This window comes from Triturus cristatus, chromosome 12, assembly GCF_964204655.1.
Source record: "Triturus cristatus chromosome 12, aTriCri1.1, whole genome shotgun sequence".
NCBI lineage: Eukaryota > Metazoa > Chordata > Amphibia > Caudata > Salamandridae > Triturus > Triturus cristatus.
The window spans coordinates 366,378,863-366,391,916 of NC_140595.1; positions in this window are offsets into that span (position 1 = coordinate 366,378,863).

Sequence of the window (13,054 nt, forward strand, 5' to 3'; positions counted from 1 at the left end):
TGCTGGATGAGCCCCCTCCTTGGGAATGCCTCCCTTATCACACCGAAGGTCATGGCAAGCCAGCCATAAACTGAATTCACAAGCTATTTTGATCAACTTTGAAAATCCTTTCTATTCAGCTAAACACTCACAGCCCCAGTTTGAAACACTTTTTCCAAATTAAATACACATTCCATTGTGGGCAAATCCGAATGAAACACACCCACTCAGCAGTTCTTGTTTGAAGCTGGAAAGCTCTAAATACAAACACACTGCTGCCTTTTCCAGAACTCCTGCCCCCCCTTTTGCATAGAGAGAGACCACATTCAGCGCTGCTGAATTACGAGCGTGTGTTTCACCTCTCCTTACAGCACCTTTCGAATACGTGTCTGTTGAGCACAAAGATACATTACCTTGAATCATCACAACTCTCTTTTCAAGTTAAATGCACATCCCTTCCTTACATTTTTCTCATGTTGCACTCTTCTTATGTCAAAACAAAATGTACATTCCATATTTCTATTTATGTACTATTATTATTTATTTTTTTTACTCTTCAAAATTTAGAGTGTCATCCTTCCAATGGGCATCTGCAGAACACAATGACAACAAGAGACCAAATCAAGCTTATTCCAGTAATTTTCAAGAAGGGGCCACACTCAAACACACAACACAGATTGCTGCGGCAAGGCATCCTTACCTCCACACGAAGAGCACAGTCGCTACTCACTCAAACAAGCATTTCACAAGCACCACCACCCACGCCAGTCCACACACCTCATAGCACACAAACACAACAGTCCAAAGACTACACCAAGACAAGTAGACAGCCCAGAGACTGTACCAAGTTCAAGAAGACAGGCTCTAGCCCCATACCTTTTGCAAGCATAGATCAAATTTCCAGTTGGCCTGTCAGATTGTTTTCAAACAGTTCCAAACCTTTTCGAGCGCGGGCAAAATTTCAAGTTGGCCCGGCAGACTGTTCACGAACACTCTGTGTCTTTTCCAAGGGTCTGCAAACCCACCAAGTACAAACCAAGACGGTAATAAACTGCACCAAGACACAGCCCGTCGACTCGTGTCGTTCAAGCAAGGCAGTTCGCAAACTGAACCCAAGACAGTCCAGAGACTGTACTGATACAAGAGGACAGGCCTCAGACCCAGACCTTTTCAAGAGCAAATCCAATTACCAGTTGGTCTGGCAGATTACCTGTAAACGGTCCCGGACCTTTTCACAAAGAGGCCAATTACCAGTTGGCCCGGTAGACTGCTCTGAAGCGCTCTGTGTCCCTCAAGGGTCTGCAGACCCACCAAGTCCAAGAAAATACAGTCTGCAGACTGCACCAGGACACACAGCCCGTCGGCTTGTGCCATTCAGCCAAGACAGTCAGAGACTGTACCAGGTCACAGCCCGCAGGCTTGTCTCGTTTAAGCAAGGCGCCATTTTCAAAAATCAAATCACTCACCTGGTGCACTCAAGTTAAGTCAAGTTATTCTCCACTGCCGACTCTTCAGACCCAAACAGTCAGCTCCAGGGTTTCACCTTCTCAGAATCCCAGCCAGTGACCACTAGCCGAGGATCCGCCCGATCGGAAGGGTGGGGCAACTGCGGGAACCAAGCTCGGTCTTGTGTGTGAGGGGCCCCGATCTGCCCAATCGACCAGACACCACCTTGGCCCCTGCGACCCGATTACGAGTGAGGGGGCCACTTCATGGGGTCTCTGTTCGGGCACCATCTGAAGGATGGGCCCTCTAGGGCCCCACAGGTTATATATATACAAGTACCAGCTATGCCTTCCCCAAAATGAAGAGTCTGTCAGACAGTAGAGAATACAAACAAGGATTTATTACCAATACTCTGCAGAGGAGTCCATCATGACTTGCACCCTAAGATGACCAGAGAGGGACTGCCTCTCCCAGGCATAAGAATTGCAATTATACATTTCAGGAGGAACACAAAACACCCACCCAGTAACTTTTCACAGAGGCAGCAAGAGACAAAGAGGGGCACACAAGGATGAGTCAAGAGTCTGAGGTCGGGTACACGCTATCTCTCTCTGGCAAGGTCATTTGGCTTGCCTGCAGCTGAGCCATTGGGAGCAGACTCCATCTCATGGGAAAGGTATGCAGGAGTATAAACAATATACCCATTAGTACAGCGAGGCCCAACCTTAGGAGAAAATGCACCCCAGCAGCTTTCTGCTGAAGCAAGCAGTACATACACATTCAGCCACAGTCTAATATGGATTGTGAAATACAAAATGGAGTCACACAAGCTAACTAAAGCTTACATGCTGCTAGGATAACTCAGTGGGTTGCATAACGTGAATACAAATGGCATCTATTTAGCCACATATTGCTAACCTAATGTAGTATAACAAGTGCATTATGGGAAAGGGGAATTTCAAATCTAACAGGTTAACATAGCATTAGATCTCATAGTACTCAAAAAGATAAAGAAAAAATGGCCACCCCACGTTTCAGGATTTGCAGACAAAAAATTCTCAAATGTCATTAACACAAAAGCCTTTATCCTGAGTAAATGTCCAATAAGATTCAAAATCCACAAATGTGTAGTCGTAGAGACTTATTTTTATTCTAAACATCCAATTTTTAGTTGGACAATATTACAGCCAGTTTTACATTGTTGTACATCAGAAATTGTATTCAGAGCAACATGAACACTGGAGTCAATCCAAATGGCAGATCTTCTAAACCAGACATCATTAAAGCTGGAGTCCCTCAAGGCTCAATCATCTCACCATGCTTTTCAACATCAATATAAAACCCTTACCAGATCTGATCAATTGTTTTGACTTCACCTGCTATCACTATGTAGATGTCATGCAGATACATCTGAAATCGTAAACACCAAAGGACATTGGAACATCAAAAATCTTCATTTGCGAAACGGACTGTTGACTAATGGATTACATGGAGCCACCTCAAACTGAATGCTTCCAAAACTGAAATGCTCACCAGTGGTGATTGGAAAATCTATGACCTGATAATCTAGAACAACCGCCAAGTCTAAGGAGGTAAGAAACCTTGAAATTACCATGGACCCAAAGCTGTCAATGAAATGGACAAGGTAGAACATTTAAGCTTTCTCACAATAAAAACACTGCAGTGCATCTGACCACACCTAGGATTCCCCCACAAGGTTCAAGCTATCTGGATTAAGCTAATGGTCTGCATCATGGCTCACTTCTGTCAACTATGAGAAGATTACAGAAAATTCAGAGCACAGCGATGGACTCCTCCTACACGTAAAGTCAACAGCACACATCTCCCTTGTCTTGAGGGCCCAACACTAGTTACCAGTTGCTAGAAGATCTACCTTCAAGCTGCTTTGTATCACGCACAAAGCAATACATGGCAAAGGACCACTCTTCTTTCAGACGAAAATTAACATATACACACAACAAAGGAACCTATGTTCAGGATTGACTCCCTGCCCCAACATTAAATCATAGAAGAAAAAATGCAGGGTCTTGAATCCAGTGGCAAAGTGAGCAAGAGACCCACGTCTGGGCATACCCTGCCAACTTAGGGCAAACAAAGCAAAACCAAAGGCTCACTTTGCCACTGGATTCAAGCTAGCCTGGCTGATGACGGCTGATTAGCCAGAAACCGGTCCCAGGATGCTTGTTTCTGGTCCAGGGAAGACATGGCTTGGCAGTTCTGGCTGGACTGTTCCCATGAGGCACAGGTCAGACTGATTTTCATATGGCCATGTCTGAACTGGGGTGGCGGAGTGAGCTAAAGAATGATGATGGATTAAGCCCAGATCAGTTTTCTGGGGGGGAGTGCTTGCAATGTTCAATACTCCGTCCATCATCCCCTTTGGCTTTGCCCTACTATGAACTCCCAAACATCCTCCTCAAACTTCTCCGTCCTTCTTAACCATTTCACCCAACTAACAGGCACATGCAATTACTACTTACAAAAACAACCTACTACTGCCCCTTTCAAATTCTTTTCCATCTTTTGATCCCTACTCTAAATAGTACAAATATACACAAAATCGAGAGCACTAACCTAACACAACTAATGCTCAAAAAATAAAACAATTATTACTAATCTTTTAAAAATTAACCACTTATCTTGGGTAACGGAGTAGCATGCTACTCGCCACAAACCCCTTCAACGCCTCATCAGGGGCAGTACATGCTGTACAAATACAATTTAGAATTACAATTACAATGTGCTGCAATTCACAGGTGACTTTTATCTTTTTCATGCTACTGGTGTATTTTCTGCCCTACATATTATGGCCTTATGGAAAGTTTGATATGCCAGTTAGGAGTTAGACAATTTTAGGAGGCAGAGCACATATACTAGGGACTGAACACCTATTGTTTAATCAGGTCTTACTGGTCTCTAGGATTGCGTTAACAATTTCCATGTGCCCAGCCATCTAAGTTCTCAGGCCCAGTACATGGACCACAATGTCCTGCTTTGGGTTTGTTGACAGACTTTTCACACCCTTCTCTGACAAGACTTCTGACAGGGTAACCAATATAGAAGCTCAAAGAGTCTGAAGCTCACTCACTTCTACTGTGCTTCTCTGTAGGCAAAGAAAAGGCATGGTAACAAAATATCCTACTACCGCCTGAGTTTCTTAGTTAAAGCGATGGTCATGCCTTATAGGGTCTTGTTAAATCTTTCAACAAGCCTATTGTTTCTAAAGGTGGTAAGGTGTAGTGAACTTTTATATCAACCCAAACACATTCCACATGGCCTTTAAGTATGCAGACATTCAGTTTGCCTCCTGACTGAATTGACCTCTTTGGGAAAATCCATTAAGGTATGGATTCCAAGCACAGCCTTGGCCATCATTAGCACTGTTACCGTCCATAATTCCTTGGGGGTACCTGGTAACATGGCCCACTACTATAAGAATGACCATGATCCCTGAGGGGTCTGAACGCTTTGAGCTGTCCTCCTATCTTGCCACTAACTTGGCAGGTTTGGCAGAAGTTACAGAACTCCTTTTCCTTTTCATACATCTAGGGCCAGTAGAAGTGGTTATCTGACATTTTCCAACCAAGTGCTGGCTTGCCGCAGTCGCCCAAATAAAGAGTAGTTATGGACCAGTTCCAGTAAAAAGGCCCCATAGCACTGATGAACTATAAGCCTCCCAGCGTCCCCAGTTTAAGAGTCGCTAACCTCACTGTACAGGACGCAATCCTCGCTGTCAGTGGCATAGCTAGCACTTTGGTTGGCAGTCCCTATATTTGCTGCCTGGGGGGGACTGGTGAGATTTTTTCAATTTGCCACCCCTCTGCAGCCTATTGAAGAGCGGGGGTGGTGATTGCCACCCCGAGACAGCAGGTAAGAGCTGGGGGAGGCTGGTGCCTCTAAAACTCATGCTGCCAGTGGCAGACTGCCCCCGAACCCCTTGCTACATCACTTCTCCCTGTAGATTCTGTGAGTCCTACGGTATCCCCTTGCTCCCCTACTTCAGCTTGGTGAAGAAAGCCTTAAAAATGCATACACTCTCACTGTGATTTGCAGAGCTCTTCATTTTGAGAGGGTCCACTTACTGCTTGAAACTCAGAGAGTTGAGATAGGTCTCCAAGGGCGGCTTCTTCTTTCCCTCTAGGCTCCAGGTCCTTCCCCTGCAGGTAAGATTCCTTCTGGGCCATGGAGAGTTGTGAGGCTTGTAGATTATTGCCCTATAGACAATTCACTTGTATAGCAGGACTTACAGCTTCCTTTTATGAGCGAATAAATCCACCCCACTACAAAAGGATCATCTCTATGGGATTTACCTTCACCACATTGTAAGTGTTGACTACCCTATGAAAGACATCTGAAATTATCAATGTAGGGACACCAGCTATTGCATCTCTGTAGTCTTGCTGGGTTCTTTATCCCTCAAAGATTCTACTCAGGTCACATTGATGGTTGGCTATTGTATATACTTCACCATTATGGGAGGTAAGGTTGCCATGCCTTCAATATCCACCTCTCCCACCAATGTAGCTTCAGTTACACCCATGTTTTCCCCAAGCCACCTTCCATCCCAATTGCTACCCTTCAATCCCTTGGGACTGTCCACCAGTAGGGGACTTTTTGGAATAGGCAGATTCTCCCTTTTTCTTCCCAGGGAAATGACATAATTAGCACACCATAGCCTTTGAGAGATCATTGGTCTTTTCCTATAAAAACTACTCTGGGAAATGACCTTTCTGTAGGATCACCCCCAAATGTTTTGTCTTCCTCCTGCTTTTTGCTGATATCATTTTTGTTGGCCTTAGGACCCTGAGTACTGCTAACCAATGCTAAATTGCATGTGCTCGCTTCCTAAAGCATTGCAATATTGACCCATTACCCACAGGAAATGCAGTTAAAGAACGGAGTAGGATATATCCCCCTCGGATTACACTGTACAGACCCTATTCCGAAATCTAGCTCGTACGGACCACACTTAGAAAATGACTACCTACTAGAACCACAGACCATGAGTACAGATGACAACTTGGCCCGTAGTGGGCCAATAGTAAATCCTAGTCTAGAGACTGATCAGGGAACAACTACGGTCACGGGTTTAGATGTACATCAACCCAGGCCCTCTCCAGTCAATATCGAACAGGTATCTACCACCAACAAAGCTAGTCTTATAATTTTATTTTGGAACATATCGGGTCTACGGTCGAAACTGACCGATTATATATAGCATGATTTTGTGGGGAATTTTAATATCCTATGTTTTCAAGAGACATGGGCCGCCACTGAAATCCATATTGAGGGATATAAGACTTATCATACCCCAGCTATTCCGTCCATCTTTGGGAGGGCTAAGTGGGGTCTGACAGTATATATTTCAAACTTGCTGACGATAAATGAAATATCTTTTGTAAAGTCGGAACCTAATTATCAAATAATAACCCTCAATATGAATAAGCAAGATTTGTATGTATTGGTTAATTTTTATAACAATGTACAGAAGGAATACTTGGTGGATATCTTAAAACAACTTAGAAATGCCCTGCTACAAATTCAGAATAAATGCATTCAAAATGTTTTGCTCATCTGAGGGGGGGGGACTTCAATCTTCACTTGTGTACAAAAAATAATAATTTAACATGTGGCCTGATTGACGAGAACTATAGTAACTTACCCCATTTCCCCCACACAATCAACGGCGACTGTCTAAACAAGATTTTATTTGTTTTGGAAATAGGTTTTGCGAATGAGTTGTCTTCCCCACCAATTCCATTCACACAGACTTTTAATGGCAGAGGAGCAAGTTCAATTATAGATTTTATTCTAATCTCAAACAGTTATGCCTCCTGCCTGCTGAATTTTGGCATGCATCGAAACGCAATCAGTGATCATTTTCCAATGAGTGTCTCATTATCCTGTCCGTATAAAACTGGCAGAAGTGAGGATAAGAGGATGCACGGGACAAAAATATTGGAAATCGACAAAGTAAATGGGTATTCCCTAAAATGGAACAAAATTGAACCACAGGAGTTTACAGAAGTGGTGGTCAAAAAATCTCTAACTTCCATTATGAAGTGCTTAGACGCTTCTACTCCACATCATGAAGTCTTAAAAAGCTATGAGGAAATAACTAATGACATTGAGGAATCACTGAAAGTTCAATTGAAACAGAGGAATGATAAGCGTAAGGGATGGTTCAACAAGAATTGTACAAAAGCATATACCGATTTAAAATTTGCATTACACAAAAAAGACAGGGATAGACTGGAGATTAGACAGCTCAGAAAGGCCTATAATCGGGCTGTGAAATAAAGAAAAGGTGAACTAAAAAAAGAGACCTGGGAAGAGCTACACAAAGCCAGTATCAATAAGGACAGCATCGCCTTCTGGCGAGTGGTTAAATCCCCCTTTCTTTCAACAACAGGAGATACACTGTCTGTAGAAATCGCAATAGATGAAAAATACTCGGTGGAACATTTTCCTCAGATCTTTGGCTTGCACAATGAGGAGAACTATGCAATAGCAGGTATAGTCAACATCAGTCCCTGTCCCCACTCGATAGACATTCAAATAGCCCTTGATGTCACCTTAGCAGAGGTTGAGCTTGCACTAAGGGCTAGTAAAGGGGGAAAGGCTCTGGGCCCTAACGGAGTTCCAGCTGACCTCTTCAAGCACAACATGGAGCTATGGACACCAATATTAACAAGGGTGTTAGAAGCTTCCTGTACAGCTGGACTTATCGAATCATGGTCGGAATCTATTTTGGTTCTGATATTTAAGAAGGGAGACCGACAGAACCCGGCCTGTTATCGCCCCATCTCATTGTTAGATTCATTGGGTAAAGTGGCAGGTCGCATAGTTCTCAACCATCTCCAACAGTGGGCAGAGGACAATAATGTATTATTGGATCTCCAGTTCGGATTCAGGGAAGGATTGGGTACTATTGAGCAAGGCCTTAATTTGATCCTTCTTATGGGAAAATACGTAAATGCGAAAGGGGAGAAATTGTATATGGCCTTTGTTGACTTAACAGCCGCATTCGACTGTGTAAGCCATGTTAAATTATGGAGAACTCTGGAAGTAATGGGTGTGGATATTCCCATAATTATCTTCTTAAGAGAACTTTATGGAAACGCGACTGCTAGTGTGCGGTTTGGTATTAATGGGGAGTGTACGTTTAAAGTGGAGGGGGGGTCAGGCAGGGCTGTGTCCTGGAACCCTTACTTTTCACACTCTATACAAATGGCCTGGAACAAGCCATGTTGGAAGGGTGCCGGGACTTACAACTGTTGCAGAAACGCCCAATACCTGCCCTACTCTATACAGACGATGCCGTAATTATGGCTCGGACATCGATAGGGTTACAACGCACCCCTTAATACCTATTACAAATATATGGTAAATTTAGATTTAAAAATAAACATCAACAGAACTTTTATAATGAGTTGTGGGGCAGGTGGAAGCAAACAGAAGGATATCTATATAGAAAATACAAAGGTGGAGCCTACTAAAACATACCCTTATCTAGGTATCCTAATCGATAATAAGGGCTCATGGCGTCAAGCAATAAAAGCCAGGAAGTAACTTTTTATGAGGACAACAACGGCTCTGGTGAACTTCTAGCAGAGTTTAGGCAAGAGGCCTCCAACGGAGATGCTCCAAATATATCAAGCTAAATGTGTCAGCACAGCGACTTATGGGGCAGGAGTCTGGGGATATCTGGGGATATGATGATGTGAATGAACTTCAGAAAGTTGAGAATGCCTTTTTAAGATATTTATTGGCAGTCCCACAAGGCACCTCAACATTTCTGTGCCACAAAGAATTGGGAATTCCCTACATCACAGACATAAAAAAAGTCCAACCGGCCTTATTATGGCATCGCATCTGGTTGTCCCTAAATACATCATTTAACCGGGAGGTTTTGAAAGATAGTCTATGCCTTAAGAATGTTCTAAAGATTGAGTGGCTCAAGTGTGTAAAAAATGTCCTGGCTGATTTGGGTTTATTAAATTATTATAAAAATCCCACATTGTTAGCTCTAATCCCCAGGAAAATATTTAAAAAACAATGTATGAGCCACATTGAGGAGCTTAGATTTGTCGCAGAGGCAAACAAGCGAACAGTACAAAATAACTTAATGATGCAATCTAGCCTTGGCATGCAACTTTATCTAACGTTTATTTTAAGTGGGCACGACAGATTTGTGCTAACACACTTTAGGCTAGATGTATTCCATCGCTTGGTCAGCTTCCCTAAAATGAATGATTTGGCCAAACATCTATCAAATTGCCACTGTGACGAGTTCTCGCCTCAAACGTCAATGCACGTGGTCCTGTTCTGTATATTCTATACAGAACACAGAAAAAAATGGATCAAACCTATTTTAAAAATTTGGGGCATGAGACAATGTCGCCCAGCCTATCTTGCACTGCAACTTTTAGATGCAGAATTTTTTACGAGAAATATAGCACAATTCTTGAAAACTAGTATTAGGCATAGAAAGCATCTCTGAAGAATGTCTTACTATGAATTCTGCATTGTGATTAAGTTTTTTATTCCCTTTTTTGAATTATATATTAGTTTTCTTAAAAAACTACCTGCTTCTATACAGTGCTTAATAACGATGTTATGAAATTATTAACTGAAATGAATTTTTAAATTTAATGTATAATAAGATAGAAAAATTGTTTTTAATTATTGTTGTAAATTGTGCTTTTATGTTTTTTTCTATCATCATATGAAAACCGAATAAAGATAAATTGATTAATTGATTGATTGACAGAATTAGCACACCATAACCTTTGAGAGATCAGAGGTCTTTTTCCTATAAAAACTACTCTGGGAAATTACCTTTCTGTACGATCACCCCCAAATATTTTGCCTTCCTCCTGCTTTTTGCTGAAATCCTTTTTGTTGGCCTTAGGACCCTGAGTACTGCTAACCAATGCTAAAGTGCATGTGCTATCTCCCTAAAGCATTGTAATATTGACTCATACCCAATTAGTATGTTTAATTTACTAATAAGTCCCTAGTAAAGTGGAAACACATGTACCCAGGGTCTGCACATTAAAGGCTACTTGTGGGCTTGAAGCACCGATTGTGGCACCCACTTAAGTAGCCCTTTAACCGTGCCTTAGTCTTGCAATTTCAGAACCTGTGTCGGTGCAGTTTAAACTGCCATGGCAAAATAAACTTTTTGTCAGGCCCAAAGCATCCTTTTAAATACATTAAGGCACCCCTAGGTAAGGCCTTGGACAGCCCGGCGAGCAGGATGCAATCTATTTAAAAAACTGGAATGTAAACTTAGGTTTTACATGCCCTTGTAGTGAAAAACTCTTACATTTATTTTTTACTACTGCAAGGCCTATCCCTACCATAGGATAATATTAGAGTTGCTCATTACATTTTTTACGTGTATTTTCCAAATGGGAAGATATAACTGAATCAAGTTTGGTGTATCTGGAATCCTAATATAAAATCCTAACTTATGGTAAAGTTGGATTTTAAATTACAATTCTGAAAATGCCACTTCTAGAAAATTGGAATTTTTATGCTTTAGCTATTTGGTGCCTGTTTCCTGTCTCTGATCACATGACTGGGTGTAGTTGGAAGTTAGGCTTTTTGTATTCCTCCTTGTCAGCCACATACAATGGGAACCTAGGTGTGTCTCAATGGGCCATCTCTGACAGGATCGCAGGGAGGAGCTGGGAACAGCCTCACTTCTGCTGCCTGATACCCTCTACCTGGGTGAAAATGAATGGACCTGCACCTCTGAGCTCCAGAGCCCACAGTGACTCCAAGGACTAGTTGACTGTCCTCATGATCTGAAACCTCGGGGACATAACAAGCTTCCAATACCTGCACCTGGACTCTGCCATCTGTGAGTCTACCCTGCCGAGTGGTGCCACCTCAGTTCTGGACCCTTGGAAGTGGGCCTAAGGTGCTTGCCAGCAGAACTGACACATCTTCTCTGCTGAGCGACGCGTCCCCGAGCAGAACTAATGCGCCTCAATGGCCGAGCGGCGAATCCTCGAACAGAACCTACACATCGCTGCTGCTGTGTGGACTGGAACCATCGCAAAAGACTAACATCGCTGCTGCCTCCATCATCTTGGGTCCAACACATCGCCTTCAGAACCGCTATGGATTGACACTTTTTCTGGCGCAAGCTATCAGCATCCCTCATCGACGGCAGCCTAAAAGACGACACTAAAACTTGGCACTGCAGCTTCACTTCTCATTGGTACCAATGCATCACCTCTGCTGTGCCTCACATCCTCAACACCGGACTTTGAATTACAAGTCCTGTTGACAAGATCCTCAATGTCAACACATCTGAATATTGCACTGCAACCTCACTGCATCTCAGAACCAATGCATCGCCACTGCTGTGCAACATATTTTCGACACAGACCCACGCAGAGCTCCGCAACCAGAATTTAAGATACTTTGTTCATCAGGCCTAACTGGGTCCCTGTAGCCAACCCGCACTCCCTTGCGATTGGCCTTAACTTGTGACTTTCTCCTGGTCCGGCATGACCAGATGACCCCCAATAGCGCTTTGTGCTTCTTGGCATTTTTTTTCACTATAAACTTTACAAATCAATATCTCTGGTTAAACTAATTGGATTTATGTCATTTTGGTCTTATTTTATTTATTAAAACCAGAGCGATGTTTTCTAACCTGAAGTGTAACCATTTCATGTAGTGTTTTCACTGGTTTACTGTTTGAAGTGGTGCACAAATAGCTTACCCACTGCCTCTATGTAAAGCCTGACTTCTTAATCAAGCTGTTTACCTACCCTGTGCATATTTAATGCAGTCTCATAGGACGTGTACCATTTATCAATGTCATCCTCCTCCACAAAGCTAGATATTAGACCTTTGGGCAAGCAGCGGGTGTGGCACCTCTGCTGTCACCATCTTCATTGCACTATATAAATCTAAATCTGACCATCATTTTCTCTATGGTCAATTCCTTTTCTTCCAGTGCAAGCTTCTTCTCCCCAGGGCCATTGCTGTCAGTGTGGCCAGGAAGCTCCCTCTCAATCTTCTTGTTGTATTCCATATGGTGAATTACCAGCTCAGAAGGGCTTAGGCTATTGGAGACAAAACTCTGGATGCTCCTAAAGGTGCTCTTGAAAGTCCATTTTGAGATGGATTGTCTAGTGCTTCCTCCTCTCCCTGGGAATTCCCTCCTTCTCCTTTGAGTTGATATGTAGCTGGAAAACCTCCTCGCAGGTCCTGAGGGCAGTGTGGAAATTCTCCTTCCTGGATTTCCTGCTCAACTATAGCCTCTGCTGCTTGAGTATGTTCCTAAGCTCTGCCATGCTAAGGCTCTCTGTGGTTGACAGATCTACATCCATTTTCCCAAAAAGGTAAGGTGTAAAAATTGGAATCAGAAATGAATTTGGACTAAAAATATAATATGGTCCAATAAAAGTCCTTATGTCAACTAAACATCAATCATCTTGTGTTGATGTTAATTCAGTACAGGGGTTTTAATTTTGACCTTTAAAATGATGTGTTACTGTTAAACAAAATTTCTGGATCCCATCGCTGAACACCCATGTAAAAATCTAGATAATTTATTGGGGTGGATGGTAGTCTACCTCAA